Consider the following 9,311-nt stretch of genomic DNA (forward strand, 5'->3'; position numbering starts at 1 on the left):
TTGATGGGGGGGGGGGGGGGGCAGCCAAAAACTGGACACAGTACTCCAGATGCGGCCTCACCAGTGCTGAATAGAGGGGAATAATAACTTCCCTGGATCTGTTGGCAACAATCCTATCACTGCAGCCCAGTATGTTGTTAGCCTTCTTCACAAGGGCACACCGTTGGCTCATATTCAGCTTATTTCCCTCTGTTACCCACAGGTCCATTTCTGCAGAGCTGCTGCTTAGCCAGTCAGTCCCCAGGCTGTATCACTATATGGGATTGTTCCATCCTAGAGCGCAGGACTTTGCACTTGCCCTTGTTGAGCCTCATGAGATTTCTTTTGGCCCAATCCTCCAATCTGTAGAGGTCTCTCTGAATCCTAACACACCCTCCAGTGTTTCTACTACCCCCAGCTTGTTGTCATCTGCAAACCTGCTGAGACTCTAGGCCATCTTCCAAGTCACAGATGAAAATACTGAACAAAACCCACCCAAGGACCAACTCCTTGGGCACTCCACTTGATACCAGCTGCCAATTAGACACCGAGCCACTGACAACTACCCTCTGAGCCTGATGATCCAGCCAGCTTTTTCCATCCACCTTACAGTCCATTCATCCAACCCATACTTCCTTAGCTTGTGTGCAAGAATGCTATAGGATATCAAAACCCTTGCTAAAGTCAGGATATATACTACATCCACTGGTCTCCCTGCATCCACAGAACCAAGTATCTTATCACAGGAGGCAATCAGGTTAGTCAGGCATGACTTGCCCTTGGGGAATCCATGCTGACTGTTCCTAATCACCTTTTTCTCCTCCAAGTGCTTAGAAATGGATTCCTTGAGGACCTGCTCCATGATTTTTCTAGGGACCGAAGTGAAGCTGACCAGTCTGTAGTTCCCTAGTTCTTCCTTCTTCCCTTTCTTAAATATGGGCATTATATTTGTCCTTCTCCAATCATCCAGGACCTCTCCCAATTGCCATGAGTATTCAAAGATGATGGCCAGTGGCTCTGCAATCACATTGGCCAGTTTCCTCAGCACCCTCGTGTGCATCCCATTTGACCCCATGAACCTGTACACATCCAGCTGCTCTAAATAGCCCCTAACTTGTTCTTTTCCCACTGTTAGCTGCTCACCTCCCCACCAAACTTGCTGCCAGGTGCAGTAGTCTGGGAGCTGACCTTGCCTGTGAAGATAGAGGTGAAAAAGAAATTGAGTACACTTCAACTTCTTCTGCATCCTCTGTCACTAAGTTGTAATGACATCCCCATTTAGTAAAAGACCCACACTTTCCCTGACCCTGTTGCTGACATTCGTAGGAACCCTTGTTATCCTTCACATCCTCTACTATCTGCAACGCCAATGGCGCTTTGGCCTTCCTGACTTCATCCCTGCATGCCCAAGCAATACTCATACTTCTCCCTAGTTGTTTATCCAAGTTTCCATTTATAAGCTTCCTTTTTGTGATTTAGCTTACTGAAGAGTTCCCTGCTAAGCCAAGCTGGACTTCTGCCATACTTGCTAGCCTTCCTTCATATCAGGATGGTTTGCTCCTTCACACTCACTAAGGTTTCTTTAAAGTACAGCCAGATCTCCTGGACTCCTCTCCCATTCAAACTGGCTTCCCAGGGCATCCTCCCCATGAGTTCCCTGAGCAAGTCAAAGCCTGCTTTTCTGAAGTCCAGGGTCCTTACTCTGCTGCTTTCCTCAGGATCTTGAACTCAATTATCTCGTGGTCAGTGGCTCAAGATGCCATCCACTACTGAATTCCCCACCAATTCTTCCCTGTTTGAGCAGCAGGTCAAGAAAAGCACAGCCCCTTGTTGGCCACTCCAGCACTTGCACCAGGAAGTTGTCCCCAACACACTCCAAAAGCTTCCTGGATTGCCTGTGCACTGCTATATTGCCCTCTCAGCATATGTCAGGGTAACTGAAGTCCCCCATGAGAACCAGAGGTTGTGATTGGAAAACCGCCAGCTATTTGAAGAAAGCCTCATTCACATCCTCCTGGTCTGTTGGTCTATAGCAGAGACCCACCACACCACCCTTGTTGCTCTCCCCTCTGAGCCTAACCCAAAGACTTTCAACAGGCCTATCTCCAGTTTCATACTGGAGCTCTGACACATCATGTGCTTCATAAAGTGCAACTCCCTACTCCTCTTCTCTCTTGCCTGTCCACCCTAAACAGTTTAATTCATCCATGATATTGCTCCAGTCATGCGAGCTATTCCACCAAGTCTCTGTTATTCCAATTGGGTCATAGATCCTTGTCTGTGCAAGGACTTCCAATTCTTCCTGCTTTTTTCCCCTAGGTTCTGTGCATTCATGTACAGGCACTTAAGGTCACTAGCCAATTGCCCTGATGTCTGAAGAGGAATGGGAACACCTCCCGTTGCCCATTCCTACTTTCACCATGTTACCCAATTCCCCACTTACCTCACAGCTGTGGTCTTCATCCCCTGGCAAACCTAGTTTAAAGCCCTCCTTACTAGGTTAGTGAGCCTGTCTGCAGAGAGGCTCTTCCCTTTCTTCATCAGGTGGATCCCATTGCTTCCTGACATTCCAGAGGAAAACAGATTTTTTCTTCTGGGTGATTTCAACAGAGTCAGAAGAGACTCTAACCTCTGGAATTAAACCTTTGGGAAGGAAGGAGTAGGAAAGGTCAACCTCACTGATATCCTCCCCTTGACATGGAACAGAACAGAACAGAACAGAACATGGACTCCCATCACCAACATCATGTTCCACCAGAAAAACAGGCACAAAACCTCATCGCAACACCCACGGTCTAAGTATTGACACATGATGGACTACAGCATCATCCATACCTGGGATCACAAATGTGTCCATATCACCCAAGCTATGCTAGGAGCTGATGATTGCTGGACTGATCACGAACTCATCCGCTTGTTTATATCACTCAGACTGACTCCCAAGCAACAGCTGCAGCAGAAGCTATGATAATGGGAGATCAAAGCTGAAGGACTCAGGGACCCAAGCAAGAGAGACGTCTTCCACCATTATCTCACTGAAAAACTGGTGAATTCAACAACAGTGGAAGGATGTCAGTAGCATGTGGGGTGCCTTCAAGGCCACTGTCATCAGTGCCTGTGAAGAGACACTTGGATTCTCTACCAGGAAACATCAAGACTGGTTTGATAAGAATGACCAGGAGATCCAAGAGTTGATTGATTGCAAGTGCAGGACCTTTTGTGCCTGACAAAACAACACCAACTCCAAGCAAAAAAAACTGAATCTCCAACAAGCCAAGGAAGAGGTCCAAAGTAGGACCCACAATATGACAAACAAATGGTGGGAAGACAAGGCTAAGATATTCATGATATGTAAGGTTTCTTCAGTGCCATCAAAGCCATCTACATTCTGAGCACTCAGGAACCAACCCCCTTGAAACCTAAGGATGGAGGAGACCTAATCAAAGAAAGGGGAGCCATCAATGTCTACTGGGAGGAGCATTTTGAAGACCTTCTCAATTGAGATTGTGCAGTTGACAATAGTGTTCTCAACTCCATCCCACAACAGACAGTCAGATGTTCTCAGAAGCCCTCCAGCCCTAGATGAGGTGAGAACAGACATTAAGCAGATGAAGAACAAGACATTGAGAGCTGAAATCTTCAAACAAGGAGAGGAGCTCACATCACAGCTTCATACCCTCATTTTAAGGATCTGGAATAGTGAGGAAATCCCAGACTCTCTCAGGGATGTCATGATTGTCACAAGCTTCAAGAAAAGAGACAAATCCAACTGTGGAAACTACAGAGGGACCATCTTGCTGTCTACCACAGAAAAGACCATTGCAAAAACCCTCGTGAACCATCTCCTCCCGCTTGCTGAAGAGCTCCTCCTGGAATCAAAATCTGGGTTTAGGGCATCAAGAGGAACAACTTACATGATCTTCACAGCTCACCAGCTTCAGGAGAAATGCTGGGAACAATATAAGCCTCTCTCTAAATGTCCTTCTTTGACCTCATGAAAGATTTCAGCTCTGTCTGCCAAGAAGTGTTGTGGAGAATTCTTCTGAAATATGGAAGCCCACTGAAATTGTCAGTATTCTCTGCCTGTTCCATGACTATATGCAAGCAGTGGTTCTCAGTCATAAATCTATCACCAATCCCTTTGGCCGCATCCACACGAGCACAGCTATGTGGCCCGTGGTGCCGCAAACAAGTCTGTGGCAGCACATATCACACATTTAGATGTTCTCCACTCTGCAAGAGAGCACTGCCTGTGTGCACTGCTCTGTTTTTTCTTTTCCATGGGTTCTTTGACTCCTGGATATCAGTATCAGTCCTATTTTCCCAGGGGTCAAAAAAAACCATGAAAAAAAGCGGAGCAGTGCACGCACAGGCAGCACATGCTCCTCAAAAGCAGAGCCGGGCCACCCAGAGCTGCACTACAGCTGCTGGCCAGGATCTGCGCAATGGAATCACCGCTGCAGCTCTGGGAGGCCCCCAGGACCTAGTGCCAACCCCAGCTTCCCCTACCCAACCTGGGGTAACCTACCACATACCAGAGCACACGTGGCACAAGCATTCCCCAGGGACAAGTAGTGGGTAGCGCAAGGTGCGCTGCCACTACTTGTCCCCGGGGAACCAAATGTTCATACTCATCTGGACACATCCTTTGAAGTTAAAACAGGATTTACGCAAGGTTGTGTCATCACTCCAACATTCTTCTCAATATTGCTTGGTGCAGTGCCATATCTGAGCACCAACAAGCTTTCAGCCTGAGTGAAGTTAAATTACCAAATGGATGGTAAATTGTTTAATCTCAACTGAGACTGAGCCAAAACTAAGACCACCGCAACTTCAATCATTGAACTCCAGTACGCTGATGATGCTGTAGTATGTACTAGCTCAGAAGCAGACCTTCAGGCAATTGTCAACATCTTTACCAAGGCATACAAGAAAATAGGACTGATACTTAACTTTTAGAAGACTAAAGTGCTCCATCAACAAGCTCTTAACGAACAGCATCAGTCTTTCACCAGTCCCACAGAATGCCTCTGCCCATCACGGGACAGGGAGGCCCGAGCGAGGAAGATTCCTTGCCCTCCATCAATGCGGATCTTATGAAGGAACACCTTGAGAGGCTGGACACCTTCAAGTCAGCCAGCTCTGACAACCTACACCCCAGGGTACTCAAGGAGCTGGCTAGTATCATAGCTCAGCCCCTGGCATGGATCTTTGAGAACTCCTGGCGCTCCGGTGAAGTGCCCGAAGATTGGAAGAAGGTCAATGTGGTGCCTATCTTCAAGAAAGGGAGGAAAGTGGATCTGGCAAATTACAGGCCCAGGGAAGGTCTTAGAAAAGATTATCAAAGAGGCCATTCTTCACAGACTGGCCGACGGCAACATCCTGATGGATAGCCAGCACGGGTTTGTTGCGGGTAGGTCTTGCTTGACCAATCTTATTTCCTTTTATGACCAGGTGACCTATCACCTGGACAAGGGAGAGAAGATTGATGTTGTATATCTTGACTTTAAAAAAGCCTTCAATTTGGTATCTCATGATCACCTCTTGGCAAAACTGGCTAACTACAGCCTCAACCTCACCACGATCCGCTGGCTGAGGAATTGGCTCCGTGGTCGGACCCAGAGGGTGGTGCTTGATGAAAGTCAATCATCATGGTGACCTGTCACTAGTGTGATCCCTGAAAGCTCCGTCCTAGGGCCTATATTGTTCAACATCTTCATTCATGATGTGGACATTGGAGTCAGAAGCGGACTGGCCAAGTTCATCGATGATACCAAACTTTGGGGTAAAGCATCCACACCTGAGGAGAGGAGAACGATCCAGGCTCACCTCGACAGGCTCAGGAAATGGGAGGATGAGAACCTGATGGTGTTTAACACCGAAAAATGCAAGGTTCTCCACCTTGGGAAGAAAAACCTGCAGCATCCTTATAGGCCTGGCAGTGCTATGCTGGCTAGCACTACGGATGAAAGGGACTTGGTGGTCAATCATGACCCCAAGATGAACATGAGCCTTCAATGTGATGCTGCAGCTAGTAAAGCGAGCCAAACGCTGGCTTGCATCCATAGATGCTTCTCAAGCAAATCCCAGGACATCATTCTCCCATTGTACTCGGCCTTGGTGAGGCCGCAGCTCTGGAGTACTGCATCCAGTTTTGGGCTCCACAATTCAAAAAGGATGTGGAGAAGCTTGAGAGAGTGCAGAGGAGAGCCACACGCATGATCAGAGGTCAGGAAAACAGACCTTATGATGAGAGGCTGAGAGCCATGGGACTCTTCAGCCTGGAAAAGCGCAGGCTCAGGGGCGATCTAGCAGCCACCTATAAGTTTATCAGGGGTGTCCACCAGGATCTGGAGGAACGTTTGTTCACCAGAGCACCTCAAGGGACAACAAGATCCAACAGTCAGAAACTCCTGCAAGACCATTTCAGGCTGGACATAAGGAAGAATTGCTTTACTGTCTGAGCCCCCAAGGTCTGGAATAGCCTGCCATCGGAGGTGGTTCAAGCACCTACTTTGAACGCCTTCAAGAGAAAAATCGGATACTTATCTTGCTGGATCCTATGTCCCCAGCTGACTTCCTGCCCCTGGGGCAGGGGACTGGACTCGATCTTCCGAGGTCCCTTCTAGCCCTAACGTCTATGAAATCTATGAAACAGTCCCCAGCTCCGGTAATCTACAAACAGACAATGGAGATCACCGAGTATTTCCCATACCTTGGAAGCCATCTCTTGCAGAAGGCTGACATCAATGAAGAAATACAACATTGCCTCATATATGCAAGTGCAGCCTTTGGATGACTGAAGAAACAGGAGCTCAAAGATCATGACATCAGATCTGAAACCAACCCCATTTTTACCAAGCAGTCATGAACCCCTCCTTGCTGTACGGAGCTGAGATAGACAACGTACAGGACACATCTAAAGTTGTTGGAAAAGAACCATCAATGCTGCTTGTGGAAGATCCTCCGAATACAGTGGGAAGATAGATGCACCAATGTTAGTGTCCTCCCGCAAACAAACAGAAGTATTGAGGTGATGGTGACCTGACAACAACTTTTTTGGTCCGCCATGTCAGCTGGATGTCCAACTCCAGCAAGGTTTATTCTCCCAGCTCAGTCACAACATACACTCGAGATGAGGGCAGAGAAAGCGCTCCACAGATGTCTTCAAAGCCAACGTTAAAAAATGCAACATTGATGTCAACATGTGTGTGACTATCACCCAGAATGACCCTGAATGGAGGAAGAGTCTTCTGCAGGGATCTCAGTATTTGAAACTTCACAACAACAGATGGAAAAGCAGGAATTGCAGAAACAAAGTATCACAGACCAAATCAAGAATCCAGTGTCATCCACCCCACATGGAAACACATTTCCAAGCTGCAGTAGACTTTGTCGATCCTGAACACGCCTCAGAAGCAATCTTTGGACACACAGATAAGACAATCATGAAAAACAATCGTCCTCAACTGGGAGGGATTGCCTAAAACGGGTGGGCAAAATATGCCCAGTGGGCCGCATCCGGCCCACCAGGCCATTCTATCCAGACCATGGGGCCCCGAAATAATCTGGAAAATTTAATATTCATCTGCTCCTGTCTGCCTGTCAAAGATGAGAGGAGCCAGCAGCAGTAGAACCCAGGGGAAGCCATGGCAGGACCCCACATTTTGACTGCATTTTGAGCTATTATGCAATCACTTCTACATATAAAGCACAAACACACACATAAATCAGGAAACACATTTTTTAATTAAAATACATTATTATGGGTGTTTGATTTTTCATATATAATTCATTGGGGTTTTTTTTCCAATTCTAAGATGGGAAGAAGGTTTGCCCAAAGGAGTACTTCCAGAGGCAAGGGGGAAAGGCCAGAAGTTAGGGACGGGACTTCTGGTCCCAACACCATGACCAGCGGGTGGAGCACATGTCAAGGGGCAGGGCTACCCATGTGGCCCTCAACAGCTTGCTAAAACTCAGTAAGTGGCCCTCCAGCTGAAAACTGGCCATCTCTGAACTAAGAAAAAGAAATCATTTAATTAATCATGCAGTTTACATTTGCCCTGGGTAAAAAAATAGGTTTCAAACAGGACATGGAAGTTCTCTTAATCACATCTCCCATCTCATTCTGCACACCTAAAAATGACTCTCTGCTCTTCTGTTTTAGAAGAAACTAAAACCATCCATTTCCTGCTATTCAGTCTGGCTACTGGTAGGAGAGGGTGGCACATTACAGATTAACTGGTTGAGAGAGCCCTGAGCTTTCTTAGTGACAATTTACTTCTTTAGATGCTGTAAATGCACTACTTTAATCTGTTACTTAATCTGTAACACCAGCCCGGTTGTTAAATGCATATCTTCATTCACACCCCATCCTGGAATGGAGTTACAGGGTTCTCTCAAAAAACAAAAAAAAACCCCACACCACACAAACCAAAAAATGAACACGTAAGGAAGCATGGCAGATCAATTGCGTGTGCAAGCGAAAGCAAAACACAAAGAGCGCTTTGTTTTTGGGGAAAAGAGTTGGGACTGGGGGAGAAGGGGCATCAGTACAGTTAGCTCCATTTAAGTATTTAGCCTCAGGATTGAAAAAGTGCCAGGCACTTCAGAACTCAATGTAAACAATGTCAGCCGACTACAGGAAGAGCGCTGAACAAAGCTTTTAGCACCTCATTAAGGCTGGTTACCTTGTTTCAGAGTCCCTTATGCCTCCAAGTAATCCTGAATTGACAGAGCCTAGTCAGGTCAAAGCTGCATTAAAAGCCCAGCTAGAGAATTACGCAGTTAAATGGAACTCCTCAGCTAAAAACGAACTACTCCTAGTCTATTCTGTCTAAAAACACTCACACATTTGTAAAGGACCAGAGCTTTCCTGTGTAAAAAAGGCACCTGGAAGTTCACCAGGGCATCTCCTTCACTATCAGCACAGAGGTAACACATTCAGCAGTCATCCTGTCTTTCCTGCGCGGGGGTCCCGATGCCAGTGCCCCACGGGGTTACATATCGCAACCGATTCCAAGAAAACTAATTGGTGACCACACCGGGCGCCTCCTAGACGCCACCCTGCTCCCAGCCACACTCCTGAGTGCCTCTGGTTGGGGCAACCAGTCACAGGGCTTTAAAATCCCCCGTGTGTTGCTGTGAACTCTGGAAGAGGAGATGGCCTTGATTGCTGGCGGGGGAGGGGGCACCCCAAAACCACCATGTCCTTGGCTTGATGCGTTTTATCTGCGTCACACGTGGGGAGGCAGGGGCAAGGGAGCCCCCACCAGCGTGCCGGAAAAGCGGAAGAGCAGCGCCTGTTGCCAAGGGAGCAGCCGGCGTCCTGG

Source organism: Alligator sinensis, unplaced genomic scaffold (assembly GCF_000455745.1).
Source record: "Alligator sinensis unplaced genomic scaffold, ASM45574v1 scaffold71_1, whole genome shotgun sequence".
NCBI lineage: Eukaryota > Metazoa > Chordata > Crocodylia > Alligatoridae > Alligator > Alligator sinensis.